Source organism: Rhinoderma darwinii (genome assembly GCF_050947455.1).
Source record: "Rhinoderma darwinii isolate aRhiDar2 chromosome 2 unlocalized genomic scaffold, aRhiDar2.hap1 SUPER_2_unloc_55, whole genome shotgun sequence".
Taxonomy (NCBI): domain Eukaryota; kingdom Metazoa; phylum Chordata; class Amphibia; order Anura; family Rhinodermatidae; genus Rhinoderma; species Rhinoderma darwinii.
This window is the reverse complement of record NW_027461724.1, coordinates 816381-831804: the sequence shown is the minus strand read 5'-3', so window position 1 is coordinate 831804 and position 15424 is coordinate 816381. Positions and strand designations below refer to the sequence as shown.

At 45.6% G+C, this 15424-nt stretch overlaps 4 non-coding genes and 1 pseudogene across 4 annotated transcripts; all 5 read right to left on the bottom strand.

Annotated features, from left to right (window-relative positions):
• Nucleotides 1–4205: 4205 nt before the first annotated feature.
• LOC142679522 (U2 spliceosomal RNA) lies at nt 4206–4396 on the bottom strand. The gene has a single exon (XR_012852759.1). It is a non-coding gene; the product is annotated as a U2 spliceosomal RNA (small nuclear RNA).
• A 1132-nt stretch (nt 4397–5528) lies between these two features.
• On the bottom strand, nt 5529–5719 carry LOC142679582 (U2 spliceosomal RNA). The gene has a single exon (XR_012852810.1). It is a non-coding gene; the product is annotated as a U2 spliceosomal RNA (small nuclear RNA).
• A 1125-nt stretch (nt 5720–6844) lies between these two features.
• On the bottom strand, nt 6845–7035 carry LOC142679425 (U2 spliceosomal RNA). The gene has a single exon (XR_012852679.1). It is a non-coding gene; the product is annotated as a U2 spliceosomal RNA (small nuclear RNA).
• Nucleotides 7036–8167: 1132 nt separating this feature from the next.
• LOC142679660 (U2 spliceosomal RNA) lies at nt 8168–8348 on the bottom strand (annotated as a pseudogene).
• A 6593-nt stretch (nt 8349–14941) lies between these two features.
• Nucleotides 14942–15129, bottom strand: LOC142679647 (U2 spliceosomal RNA). The gene has a single exon (XR_012852845.1). It is a non-coding gene; the product is annotated as a U2 spliceosomal RNA (small nuclear RNA).
• Nucleotides 15130–15424: the final 295 nt, after the last annotated feature.

Here is a 15424-nt window from a genome sequence, read left to right as displayed (position 1 = left end):
GGAGCAGGTCTCGTTCTCCTCCACATGTTGTATTTTTGAACGGAATATAATCTCTTTACCTTTCTGCTCCAGGCACTGGGCTATCTCCTTTTTCAAATTGGTGATGTCATCTTTAACGTCTATGTCATGATCTTGCATTTTGTACAGGGTCTGCAGACGGGTATTGAGAATTTTAAAAAAAGCGTATTTCTCTTTGGCTTTCGCCACGCTTTTCTTAATAAAAAAATCTTTTATTTTCTTTTTCATTTTCTCCCACCATGCACTGATGGGAGTACGTGTGTCTCTTACCCGCCTGCTTTCTTGGTAAAATTCAATAAAATCTGCTAAAACCTGTGGATCGTCTAAAAGGGAAACATTCATCTTCCAGGACTTTTTACATACAATATTATTAAGATCATGCTTTACTTTAAAAGATAAAAGCCTGTGATCTGAAAACACATTGGTTAAAACTTCACAATTAAAAGGCAGTAAATTTTCAGAACAAAAGGTAAAATCAATCCTGGAGCTACAGGTGGCGTTGCTCCAGGTAACGCCGGCTTCCTCTGGACTGCTCCTGTTACATTCTTTGTATATGTCTTTTAATTTAAAATCAGTCACGATATCCTTGAGCAGTCCAGAGGTCTTGTCATAGTTCCTACTCGTACTGTTGGTAAGCCGGCGTTCTCCTCTCAGGATACAATTAAAATCACCTGCGAGGATAAAAGGCTCAGATGTGTTGATAAAAAGCGGTAAAATCTCCAGCATCCTCGCTCTTTCGTTCTTTTCTGGTGATCCGTAAAAATTTAAAAACTGCCACTTTACACCATCAATAAAAGCTTTAACCATTAAAATACGTCCTGGTAAGATTTCTTGAATAAAATCAATTAAAACGTTTCCCTTAAAAAGAATGGCGACCCCTGCTGATCTGGACTCGTTGGATCCAGACCAGACGGATGGACCATACTTCCAATCCTTTTTGTAATTTTCATATCTCATTGTATGGGGAATGCCGCACTCCTGCAGGAAAAATACAGAGGCTGCCAGGCAAGATAAAAAATTGAAGAGAGCAACCCTTCTCACTTTTGACTTGGCGCCCCTCACGTTGAGGGAGATTCCCATGAGCTCAGACATCGTGGAGAGTTAAAGCAAAATTCTGATTTTAAAATAATAAATAATAGGCGTACTTAAAATCAGATTGCTCCTCCACCAGCAATACCCGAAACCTCACTTGAACTCATGGCCCCGCCCTCATCCGACTCAACTGAAAAGAGGGACGAGGCAGGAGAAGAACTACTGTCGCTGAGAGCTGAGCCAGCAACACTCACCTCGTACACGGGGAGCCCAGACTCGCACAGCCTCACCTGGGTCTCTCTCGGTTGACCGACTGGGTCCATGTCTGGTGGGTCCCCCAAGGGCCCCGCCTCTCCCCCCTGGGCCCGTGAAGGCCGGTCTAGAGGGGGAGGTTGTGCGCATGGCGGGGTGTCCGACAATACGGAGGGAGCAGTGCCCGTCCTCCTCACCAGTGCAGGCGAGGAGGGGGTCCCAGGAGGAGCCACATCTTTCCGCACGGACGTATCCATCTGCTCCTCCCCTGTCTCCCTCCTACTGGCACGTTCTTGCTTCCCCTTTTTACGGGGACCCACCTGTACCCAGTTTTCTCCTTCCGAGTCGGTCTCTAGAGACCCAGGATCAGGAGCAGGCCCGGCACCGCCTGAGCAACCAGCCGTCTGGGATGCCACAGGTTCATCGATGGCCTGCTCCTTTTCTGCCTTCCTCTTGGCCTGCCGTTTTTCCTTGGCGCTGGGCTCATTTTTATCCCCTGAGGTCGCTGGCTGAGAGGCACCTGTTTTGGCTTCGGCTAGCCGTACTCTTGAAGCCCAGGTACCTCTCTGCTCTTTCGCCACAACAGCTTGTTCTCCTCCTTGAGGACGGGACTGCTCTGCTGGTGGAGCACGTGGGGGCACCTCGGGTTGCTCATCTTCTTCGCCTCGGTACCTATGTGGACAAGCATAATAAAGATGACCAGTTTTTTGACAAAAATTGCATTTTTTCTCTTCTGTACATTCTCTCATTGTGTGTTGTTTACTTCCACAGTTCCTGCAGGTGACATCGCAGTTAAAACTGGTATGTCCATAGGTACCGCAGGCCCTGCAGAAGTTTGGCATTCCTGAGAAATAGAGGTCGCCATTCACATTCCCAAGTTTAAAACGAGCAGGTGGTAGCTTCGTTTCTTGGGTGGAGGGGTCCTTTATTAGCGTAACAATAAATTTCCATTTGACGGTCCACACACCGCACTCGTTCATAACTCTCCCCAGCAGCTTAACGTTCTTAAAGTATGCAGCAAGAAACGCCGCCACTTCCTGATCTTTCACGTATGGGGAATACATTTTAATCACTACGAGTTTGGTTACTTCGAAAGCGTGTTCAATTACCTGGACTCCCAAGGCCATGAGTTCACCTTGTTGCCTCTCAGCTTTTCCCATGGCATCACGGAGGATTCCTTCTCCCATAAAAGTCACGTCGTACACTCCACGCCTTGGGTAGTCCTGGATCGCCAAAATCTCGTTCTTGTGGACCGCCAACCGCTTTTCCAAAATATCGTGGACAAGGAACTTGAGACCACGAGGACCGCCTCCACCCTCTGCCAAGATAAATCTTGCAGTATTCCGCAACCGGGCGTATACCGGCACCGCATCAGGTCCGCCTGCCATTTGCGTGGCCAGGTCGGTACCGCACAGCTTGCGCTGCGCCCTTTGGGTTCAAGGAGACACACCAAAGGGCTGGGGGGGGATCGCAACTCGTTGCTCAGGACTAAGCCTCTCTCCCAAATAGCAGCACGGGGGTGAAGTCCAGGCGAACCTGGACGATCCCCCGAGGCCGAGAGAGAGGGTACCTGAGCACCTTCTGACTAAAAACCTCCTGTATAAATACACTTGGTCTTAGCCAAAAGGCCGAGAAGCGATAACCCGAACGGGCCGCGCGTTGACCGAGCCTGCCCAATACTGCTGTTCACCCCTTGCAGCGATTCAGCCTACTCCTAGGCAATTCCATGGGGCCCTGCAGGCTCACACACACTCACAGCTACTAAGCGGGAGGTGAATAAAGGCCGGAGAGGAAGCAAGACAGGATTTGCTTCTTTTGCTTGCACCACAATGCAGTGCTGAAAGAGGAGGAATCGACATAAAAACGCCTTCCTGGCAACGCCCAAATGCCCTCCTGCCGTGCAAACACTGGCAGCAGCAGCAGCAGCAGTAAGTGCATGCCCACTGCCACCCCTTCTCCTTTCACACCTTGTATCAGCTTTAATCCAGTCCAGTGCTGCCTTCTGAGCAGCACTGACCAACACTGCCTGGGCCCAGGCTTTTATCTCTGAGGCCCCATTATGATGTCAGAAAGCTGGCTCTGGCTCCTGAGGTCTCCACTATGACACGTGCAAAGTTCCGTCTGAACTTTATATAAGACGGTGCGGCTCAGTCAGTCACTCAGTGTTGCCTGAGAGGGCAACACTGCAACAGCCGGCCCCCAGGCTGTCTTTTTTTTGCACAGCTAGTTGCCTCCAGGAGGCCACAAGAGGGAGACAAGGGACTGCAAAATGGAAAATAGGCATCCACCAACTTTACAGACAACTTGTTCTCCTTGCTCCTACAACCTCCATCCTTGCACAGTTTGTTATTCTTCCAGGTAACATAGTAACAAATCCAAATTGCTGCTCTCTTTGTAGGCAAGCAAGGGTTTGTTGCAACTGCAATTCTTACTTCTTCTTGAAATGTAGGGACCACAGTACATTCCATCACATCCATCTAGTGTACACAGGTAGGTCCATTGTGACGGGCGGGCGGGCGGGCTGGCTGCTTTAATAGCTGTTTGCTGTTCCCCTACTCCACTCCACTATTTGACTATGGTGCTGCATCAATCAGTGGCTGGCTCAGGTGCAGCTCTTTAACCTACCTAGGAGGGAGGGCGGAGAGAAGACAAGGAAGGTGAATGAGCTGTTCCAATGTGAAATGCCGGAAACACAGAAACACAGACGACACAAAACAAGAGGTGGCAATGTATTAATTAATTGCATTTAATAAATTAGCTCATTATCACACATGACTGTACAAATGCATTGTCCAACAGGTGTTGAAATAATGGGATTAAAAGGGGAGATCCCATCCGAAAGACAAAAACAATGGCAAACACAAAAAGCACTTTTGGAATCTGATTTTAGTAAACACATAAGGAAAGGGTGCACCGGTCCTGGAAATACTGCAATACCAGGTCAATGCGTGGAGTGGACAGAGCAAGCTCTATTTCCATCTCCCTGTTCTAAAAATCCATTTAATATATGGTCCCCAGATAGGGGACGTATCAGATATTAAACTGATAAGAACAGATACTACACTTGATCTTAGCCAAAAGGCAGAGAAGCGATAACCCGAACGTGCCGCGCGTTTTGCTTCTTTTGCTTGCACCACAATGCAGTGCTGAAAGAGGAGGAATCGACATAAAAACGCCTTCCTGGCAACGCCCAAATGCCCTCCTGCCGTGCAAACACTGGCAGCAGCAGCAGCAGCAGCAGCAGTAAGTGCATGCCCACTGCCACCCCTTCTCCTTTCACACCTTGTATCAGCTTTAATCCAGTCCAGTGCTGCCTGCTGAGCAGCACTGACCAACACTGCCTGGGCCCAGGCTTTTATCTCTGAGGCCCCATTATGATGTCAGAAAGCTGGCTCTGGCTCCTGAGGTCTCCACTATGACACGTGCAAAGTTCCGTCTGAACTTTATATAAGACGGTGCGGCTCAGTCAGTCACTCAGTGTTGCCTGAGAGGGCAACACTGCAACAGCCGGCCCCCAGGCTGTCTTTTTTTTGCACAGCTAGTTGCCTCCAGGAGGCCACAAGAGGGAGACAAGGGACTGCAAAATGGAAAATAGGCATCCACCAACTTTACAGACAACTTGTTCTCCTTGCTCCTACAACCTCCATCCTTGCACAGTTTGTTATTCTTCCAGGTAACATAGTAACAAATCCAAATTGCTGCTCTCTTTGTAGGCAAGCAAGGGTTTGTTGCAACTGCAATTCTTACTTCTTCTTGAAATGTAGGGACCACAGTACATTCCATCACATCCATCTAGTGTACACAGGTAGGTCCATTGTGACGGGCGGGCGGGCGGGCGGGCGGGCTGGCTGCTTTAATGGCTGTTTGCTGTTCCCCTACTCCACTCCACTATTTGACTATGGTGCTGCATCAATCAGTGGCTGGCTCAGTTGCAGCTCTTTAACCTACCTAGGAGGGAGGGCGGAGAGAAGACAAGGAAGGTGAATGAGCTGTTCCAATGTGAAATGCCGGAAACACAGAAACACAGACGACACAAAACAAGAGGTGGCAATGTATTAATTAATTGCATTTAATAAATTAGCTCATTATCACACATGACTGTACAAATGCATTGTCCAACAGGTGTTGAAATAATGGGATTAAAAGGGGAGATCCCATCCGAAAGACAAAAACAATGGCAAACACAAAAAGCACTTTTGGAATCTGATTTTAGTAAACACATAAGGAAAGGGTGCACCGGTCCTGGAAACACTGCAATACCAGGTCAATGCGTGGAGTGGACAGAGCAAGCTCTATTTCCATCTCCCTGTTCTAAAAATCCATTTAATATATGGTCCCCAGATAGGGGACGTATCAGATATTAAACTGATAAGAACAGATACTACACTTGATCTTAGCCAAAAGTCCGAGAAGCGATAACCCGAACGTGCCGCACATTTTGCTTCTTTTGCTTGCACCACAATGCAGTGCTGAAAGAGGAGGAATCGACATAAAAACGCCTTCCTGGCAACGCCCAAATGCCCTCCTGCCGTGCACACACTGGCAGCAGCAGCAGCAGTAAGTGCATGCCCACTGCCACCCCTTCTCCTTTCACACCTTGTATCAGCTTTAATCCAGTCCAGTGCTGCCTGCTGAGCAGCACTGACCAACACTGCCTGGGCCCAGGCTTTTATCTCTGAGGCCCCATTATGATGTCAGAAAGCTGGCTCTGGCTCCTGAGGTCTCCACTATGACACGTGCAAAGTTCCGTCTGAACTTTATATAAGACGGTGCGGCTCAGTCAGTCACTCAGTGTTGCCTGAGAGGGCAACACTGCAACAGCCGGCCCCCAGGCTGTCTTTTTTTTGCACAGCTAGTTGCCTCCAGGAGGCCACAAGAGGGAGACAAGGAACTGCAAAATGGAAAATAGGCATCCACCAACTTTACAGACAACTTGTTCTCCTTGCTCCTACAACCTCCATCCTTGCACAGTTTGTTATTCTTCCAGGTAACATAGTAACAAATCCAAATTGCTGCTCTCTTTGTAGGCAAGCAAGGGTTTGTTGCAACTGCAATTCTTACTTCTTCTTGAAATGTAGGGACCACAGTACATTCCATCACATCCATCTAGTGTACACAGGTAGGTCCATTGTGACGGGCGGGGGCGGGCGGGCGGGCTGGCTGGCTGCTTTAATGGCTGTTTGCTGTTCCCCTACTCCACTCCACTATTTGACTATGGTGCTGCATCAATCAGTGGCTGGCTCAGGTGCAGCTCTTTAACCTACCTAGGAGGGAGGGCGGAGAGAAGACAAGGAAGGTGAAAGAGCTGTTCCAATGTGAAATGCCGGAAACACAGAAACACAGACGACACAAAACAAGAGGTGGCAATGTATTAATTAATTGCATTTAATAAATTAGCTCATTATCACACATGACTGTACAAATGCATTGTCCAACAGGTGTTGAAATAATGGGATTAAAAGGGGAGATCCCATCCGAAAGACAAAAACAATGGCAAACACAAAAAGCACTTTTGGAATCTGATTTTAGTAAACACATAAGGAAAGGGTGCACCGGTCCTGGAAATACTGCAATACCAGGTCAATGCGTGGAGTGGACAGAGCAAGCTCTATTTCCATCTCCCTGTTCTAAAAATCCATTTAATATATGGTCCCCAGATAGGGGACGTATCAGATATTAAACTGATAAGAACAGATACTACACTTGATCTTAGCCAAAAGGCCGAGAAGCGATAACCCGAACGTGCCGCGCGTTTTGCTTCTTTTGCTTGCACCACAATGCAGTGCTGAAAGAGGAGGAATCGACATAAAAACGCCTTCCTGGCAACGCCCAAATGCCCTCCTGCCGTGCAAACACTGGCAGCAGCAGCAGCAGCAGCAGTAAGTGCATGCCCACTGCCACCCCTTCTCCTTTCACACCTTGTATCAGCTTTAATCCAGTCCAGTGCTGCCTGCTGAGCAGCACTGACCAACACTGCCTGGGCCCAGGCTTTTATCTCTGAGGCCCCATTATGATGTCAGAAAGCTGGCTCTGGCTCCTGAGGTCTCCACTATGACACGTGCAAAGTTCCGTCTGAACTTTATATAAGACGGTGCGGCTCAGTCAGTCACTCAGTGTTGCCTGAGAGGGCAACACTGCAACAGCCGGCCCCCAGGCTGTCTTTTTTTTGCACAGCTAGTTGCCTCCAGGAGGCCACAAGAGGGAGACAAGGGACTGCAAAATGGAAAATAGGCATCCACCAACTTTACAGACAACTTGTTCTCCTTGCCCCTACAACCTCCATCCTTGCACAGTTTGTTATTCTTCCAGGTAACAAGTAACAAATCCAAATTGCTGCTCTCTTTGTAGGCAAGCAAGGGTTTGTTGCAACTGCAATTCTTACTTCTTCTTGAAATGTAGGGACCACAGTACATTCCATCACATCCATCTAGTGTACACAGGTAGGTCCATTGTGACGGGCGGGCGGGCGGGCGGGCGGGCTGGCTGGCTGCTTTAATGGCTGTTTGCTGTTCCCCTACTCCACTCCACTATTTGACTATGGTGCTGCATCAATCAGTGGCTGGCTCAGGTGCAGCTCTTTAACCTACCTAGGAGGGAGGGCGGAGAGAAGACAAGGAAGGTGAATGAGCTGTTCCAATGTGAAATGCCGGAAACACAGAAACACAGACGACACAAAACAAGAGGTGGCAATGTATTAATTAATTGCATTTAATAAATTAGCTCATTATCACACATGACTGTACAAATGCATTGTCCAACAGGTGTTGAAATAATGGGATTAAAAGGGGAGATCCCATCCGAAAGACAAAAACAATGGCAAACACAAAAAGCACTTTTGGAATCTGATTTTAGTAAACACATAAGGAAAGGGTGCACCGGTCCTGGAAATACTGCAATACCAGGTCAATGCGTGGAGTGGACAGAGCAAGCTCTATTTCCATCTCCCTGTTCTAAAAATCCATTTAATATATGGTCCCCAGATAGGGGACGTATCAGATATTAAACTGATAAGAACAGATTTTTTTTAAGTTGACTACCCCAACTTTGGGGGTAACCGTTTATTTAAAATTTTTCAGATTTTACAATAAATCAACATTTTTCAACATTTTTACAGAGATTCAGATTTTACAACAATGGTTAAAAAATAAATACAAATTGTCAGATTAAAATCATACAATTTATAAAAGGGCACTTGGTGGCATCATATTATAGAATTCCATTCGCTAAAAAACCATTTTCTACTTAAAACAGGAGAGAATTTTTTGTCTAAAAGATAATACTTGTGCATTTCATAAAAACAAATTCCTAAAATATCATTCACAGATAAAATTTCATGTTTGAATAAAAGAATATTCCTGGCCGCCCACAGAGCTGCTTTAACGCAGTTAGTAATCTTCCATGCCATAATTTTCTGAGTCCTTGTTGGGCACTCCAGACATCCGTAAAAAACGCCTTCACTTGTAATTCTCTTTATTCCGGTTATCTTCTTCATCAAGGGGAGGATTTTTGTCCATATCAGTTGTGAAAAATAGCATTGCCAAAAAAGATGTAAGACTGTCTCGTCATCGCGGCATCCTCCCCTTGGACACGCAGCCGAGTTGGTCAGTCCCCTTCGATGCTGGAATGCCCGGCATGGAAGACACTCGTGGGCGCAGCTCCAGGCCAGATCCTTCTGTGAATTAAAAATGAATTTAGCATTAACCATGCTCCAGATAATTTTGCATTTGTTTTCATTAAAATTGCTAATGGGGGCTATTAAAACATTTTCTTTTATTTCCTTTAAAACATATTTACTATTTTTTACATCTTCTATTCTTTTGTCTTTTAGGTTAAAAAGGTTCACTATTTTTTCTAAAATCTTATACTGGTCTGGCAGGTTAAAAGCATATGGCGAGCTTAAAACCGTAGAGAACCATCCGTACCTCCTCATAAAATAGCCAGTGTTAAAACGGATAAAATAAGACCAGTAGTGTTCCTTAAAAACAGTATTAAGACACAGTGTAAAAAAATGGATTAAAAGAAATGCTTTTATATTTGGAAAATCTTTACCACCCATTAGCTTTGGTAACATCACTTTTTCTCTCCTGAGCTTCTCCATCCTAGAATTCCATAAAAATGTAAAACATGCCTTGGTAATCTTTTTTAATAAAATATCAGGGGGAGGGAAAACCATACTTAGATATAATAAAATTGGTAAAATCACCATTTTTGTGATTAAAATTTTTCCCTCCATTGTCAGTTTTCTAAGATTCCATAAACAAATTTTCTTATTAACTTTTTGTGCCACCAAGTCCCAACTGATAAAACCATTGTTTGACTCATTGAAGGAGACCCCTAAAATCTGTACAGACTCCGACACAGGGACTGGAATGTCCTGTAAAATCATATTGCCAATATTTAAAATATTACTTTTATTAAAATTGACTTTAAAACCGGAGGAGCAGCAAAATTGGTATATCTGTTGTAATGCTTTTTGCAGTGACGGGGCGTCCCTGCACAGGACCGCGACATCATCCATGTACCCCACTACTTTTGCCTCTAGTCCCCCCCCGCCCGGCAGGGGGACTCCACATATCTGCTTGTCATTCCTCAATCTGCAGAGTAGAGGCTCGATCGCACATATAAAAAGTAGTGGGGACAAGGGACACCCCTGCTTCACTCCGGAGTTTAAAAGGACATCCTGTGTCTTAAAACCCTTTACTAAAATCTTGCTCGTACAATTTTCATAAAAGGCCTTCAGAGACTGTAAAAAGCCTTCTGGTATACCCATCTTTTCTAAAACCTTAAAAAGATAAAAATGTGATACTCTATCAAAGGCTTTCTCGAAATCTATGGATAAAACCGCCAATCTGCCTTTTCTCTCCTTCGTATCACCAATAGCATCTTTTAAAAGGTTTAAATTGTCCCATATGCTCCTCCCAGGTATCCCACAGACTTGGTTGGAGTGGACGATTTTCTCTATAACAGCCTTTAGCCTATTCGCGCAAATCTTGGCCATTATTTTGTAGTCTGCGTTCAGTAAGGTGATAGGCCTCCAGTTTTTAATATCTGTTTTGTCCCCCTTTTTATAAAGCAGGGACACCTCACCTTTCTTCCAGGACCCCGGGAGGGCTTTTGTTCTAAAAACTTGAGTAAAAAGGGAATAGAGATCCTCTTTTAAAACTCCATAAAATGTGACATAAAACTCTATGGGTATACCATCAGGGCCAGGGACTTTACCTGTTTTAAAACTCTTGATGGTATCTAAAATCTCCTGTTCCGTAATATCCTGTAATAAAAAATCTTTGGAGACAGGATTTAAAACAGCGTCAACCTCCTTCAATGAGTCGTTCATCAAATCAACATTAACAAGCTTTATATTAAAAAGATCCGCATAAAATCTGTGTACCTTTTTTAAAATATTGTCAGTGTTTGTATCTCCATCAACATTGTCTAACAGGGTATGCTTATCGTTAATTTTCTTAAAAAAGTACCTGGAGCAGGTCTCATTTTCCTCGAGGTGTTTCATTTTTGAACGAAAGACAATTTCCTTACCTCTCTGCTCCAGGCACTGGGAGATCTCCTTCCTAATCTCCATAATCTCCTCCTCCACCTGCATACCCTGTTCTCTGAATTTGTATTGGGTCTGCAGACGGGTATTCAAATTAGCAAAAAAATCCTGTTTTTCTTTTGCTTTTCTCCTTCCGATTTTTATGAAAAAGTCTCTTATTTTTATTTTTATTTTCTCCCACCATGAGACTATGGACATATTTGGATGTCTTACCCGTCTGCAGCCCTTATAAAAGGTAATAAAATCAGATAAAATTTGCGGATCATCTAAAAGGGAAACGTTCATTTTCCAGGCTTTTTTGACAGTATTTTTCCCAATATCATTTTTAACTTTAAAATACAATAATTTATGATCAGATAAAACATTGGGATTAAGATCACATTTAAAAGGCAGTACTTTATAAGAGCAGAATATAAAATCGATCCTGGAGCTACAGTTCACATTGCTCCAGGTGACGCCGGCCTCTGCAGATAAATTGCTGTTACATTTCTTAAAAACATCAGTAAGTTTAAAATCAGTAACTATATCTTTTAATAATGAGGAGGTTTTGTCATAATTCCTGCTTACTGAGTTAGAGAACCGGCGTTCCCCCTTTAAAATACAATTAAAATCACCCGCTAAAACAAGTGGCTCTGAATCGTTTAAAAAAAGGGGTAAAATCTCTAGCATTCTAGCTCTTTCATTCTTGTCCGAGGACCCATAAAAATTTAAAAACTGCCATCTAATACCGTCTATAAAAGCTTTGACCAATAAAATTCTACCTGGTAAAATTTCATTAAAACTGTCAATTAAAACGTTCCCTTTAAATAAAATGGCGACACCTGCGGCTCTGGAATCGTTAGACCCGGACCACACTGAAGGTCCGAGTCTCCAGTCTTCCTTATATTTGTTGTAGTTCGTGCGATGTGGGATACAGCATTCCTGTAGGAAAAAAACGGTGGCGGAAAAAATAGAAAGATAGTCAAACAGGGCAGCTCTTCTCGTCTTAGAATGCACGCTCCTAACATTTAAGGAAATGCCACCTAACTCTGCCATGAGGAAAAGGGAAAAGAGACAGTCTTATGTAATCTTACCCGAGGTGGCCTCAGCAGTCCTCGGCGTTACCAGAGACCTCACTCGAACTCTCATCGCCCTCCGACTTCAAACCGACTGTATAACTTGAGGAGATTGGAGAGGAACTCATGTCAGACAGCTGACCCCCCGCCATACCTGAGGCACTTATCGCAAATGGGTCCCAGATGGACTCCACGGGCAAGGTTTCTGGAGCATATTGTATGGCAGCCTCCTCCCCTACGATAGGGGCAGGAAACGCACTCGCGGCCGTTTCCGGGACTTCTGTCACCTCAGAGGTAGCTATGCTTGTCTCCCCCAACTGGCGAGAAGGGGGGAGACCTTCAGCTGGTGCTTCCGGGGGCGCGTCAACTGGTTTCCCTGCTTTCGCTCTAGCAGGTACTCCCATCGGCACCCCCGCTGCCACCTCTGAGTACGCCCTACGCCTCTTAGACCTAGCTGCCGCTCCACCCGGGTCCTCTGCCTCAGGTACAGGCTGACCCAGCATCTCCTGCGGCCCAGGCGGATCAGCTTCATCCGAACTACCCATCTCCTCCGTTTCCTGAGGGGGCTTTTTCGTCCGCTGATCACTGGCTCTTCTCTTAAACCGCCTTTGCTCCTTTGGGTCACCTGTTTGGGGGGGTCTGCTGGAGGTGTCCATGTTATCTGCCTCTTCACCTCTTGGTTCCTCTCCTTGTGCGGGGGCGATCTGGTCTGCTGGCTGCTCTGGACGCCTCGGCCGGACCTCGGGTTGTTCCGATCTGTGGGGACAAGTAGCATATAGATGACCAACTCGGCTGCAAAAACGACACCTTTTCCCCAGAGGGCAAGTTTTGGCCTCGTGCTCAGAGCTGCCACAGTTCCTACAGGTGCTTTCGCAGAACTCTTTGGTGTGACCGTACTTTTGACATTTTCTACAGAATGGAGGCATTCCTGTATAAAAAAGATCTCCTGCCATATCACCTAATTTAAAGCGTGCTGGCGGCAACATTATCCCCCCTGCTGTATTGGCATCTCTATAACAAGTTACTAAAAATCTCCACTTTGACGTCCAAACTCCAACTTCGTTCATTATTTTGCCAATACATTTTACACTTTTGAAATAGGGGGATAAAAAGGACATCACATCTTTTAAATCAGCAAACGGGCAGTACATTTTTATCACAATCATCTTAGTGATGTCCAACACATGTTCGTAAAATTCAATACCGTCCAGTCTCGGATCGTTTTTTACCATGTATGCCGCCAGCAGATCTTGGAACACTCCATTCTGTACAAAAGTTATGTCGTATGTTCTTCTCCTAGGATAGTCTTGTACCGCCAATATCTCCCGCTTCTGAATGTTGAAAATGCCAACAAGCACGGTCTCCACCAAGAACTTCAGGCCGCAGGTCGTCGCCTTCTCTTCTGATACAATTACACGGATTGTATTCTTTATCCGGGCATACGCCGGTATCTCACCAGGACTTTCGTCCATGGTGAGGGGTTTTCAAGGAAAGTTACGCCACCCGTTGGTGACGTAACGTCTACGCAGCTTTTCCCCTTTTCGGCCGAAGCCTACACGGGGGATATGTGGATCGCAACTCGTTGCTCAGGACTAAGCCTCTCTCCCAAATAGCAGCACGGGGGTGAAGTCCAGGCGAACCTGGACGATCCCCCGAGGCCGAGAGAGAGGGTACCTGAGCACCTCCTAACCAAGACCAGGCAGCACTGACTACAAGTAATCAGAACTACACTTGATCTCAGCCAGAAGGCCGAGAAGCGATAACCCGAACGGGCCGCGCGTTGACCGAGCCTGCCCAATACTGCTGTTCACCCCTTGCAGCGATTCAGCCTACTCCTAGGCAATTCCATGGGGCCCTGCAGGCTCACACACACTCACAGCTACTAAGCGGGAGGTGAATAAAGGCCGGAGAGGAAGCAAGACAGGATTTGCTTCTTTTGCTTGCACCACAATGCAGTGCTGAAAGAGGAGGAATCGACATAAAAACGCCTTCCTGGCAACGCCCAAATGCCCTCCTGCCGTGCAAACACTGGCAGCAGCAGCAGCAGCAGCAGCAGAAAGTGCATGCCCACTGCCACCCCTTCTCCTTTCACACCTTGTATCAGCTTTAATCCAGTCCAGTGCTGCCTGCTGAGCAGCACTGACCAACACTGCCTGGGCCCAGGCTTTTATCTCTGAGGCCCCATTATGATGTCAGAAAGCTGGCTCTGGCTCCTGAGGTCTCCACTATGACACGTGCAAAGTTCCGTCTGAACTTTATATAAGACGGTGCGGCTCAGTCAGTCACTCAGTGTTGCCTGAGAGGGCAACACTGCAACAGCCGGCCCCCAGGCTGTCTTTTTTTTGCACAGCTAGTTGCCTCCAGGAGGCCACAAGAGGGAGACAAGGGACTGCAAAATGGAAAATAGGCATCCACCAACTTTACAGACAACTTGTTCTCCTTGCTCCTACAACCTCCATCCTTGCACAGTTTGTTATTCTTCCAGGTAACATAGTAACAAATCCAAATTGCTGCTCTCTTTGTAGGCAAGCAAGGGTTTGTTGCAACTGCAATTCTTACTTCTTCTTGAAATGTAGGGACCACAGTACATTCCATCACATCCATCTAGTGTACACAGGTAGGTCCATTGTGACGGGCGGGCGGGCGGGCTGGCTGGCTGCTTTAATGGCTGTTTGCTGTTCCCCTACTCCACTCCACTATTTGACTATGGTGCTGCATCAATCAGTGGCTGGCTCAGGTGCAGCTCTTTAACCTACCTAGGAGGGAGGGCGGAGAGAAGACAAGGAAGGTGAATGAGCTGTTCCAATGTGAAATGCCGGAAACATAGAAACACAGACGACACAAAACAAGAGGTGGCAATGTATTAATTAATTGCATTTAATAAATTAGCTCATTATCACACATGACTGTACAAATGCATTGTCCAACAGGTGTTGAAATAATGGGATTAAAAGGGGAGATCCCATCCGAAAGACAAAAACAATGGCAAACACAAAAAGCACTTTTGGAATCTGATTTTAGTAAACACATAAGGAAAGGGTGCACCGGTCCTGGAAATACTGCAATACCAGGTCAATGCGTGGAGTGGACAGAGCAAGCTCTATTTCCATCTCCCTGTTCTAAAAATCCATTTAATATATGGTCCCCAGATAGGGGACGTATCAGATATTAAACTGATAAGAACAGATTTTTTTTTTAAGTTGGCTACCCCTTTTCAGGGGTGTCAATGATTTATTTCATGATAAAAAATACAGTTTACAATAAAACCAACTTTTGTACAAATGAATAACAATAAAATCAATATTTCATTGCATTACATTACATAAAAGGGACATGGTGGCAAATCTTTATATGTTGGAGTTCCATTCTTTCACAAACCATTTATTAAGAAGGGTGGCATTTCTTTTTTTGTCTAATAAATAATAAATGTACATTTCGCTAAAACAAAGACCTAAAACATCATCAGTAGATAAAACATCGTGCTTAAAAATCAGGATGTTCCTGGCCTTCCATAGAG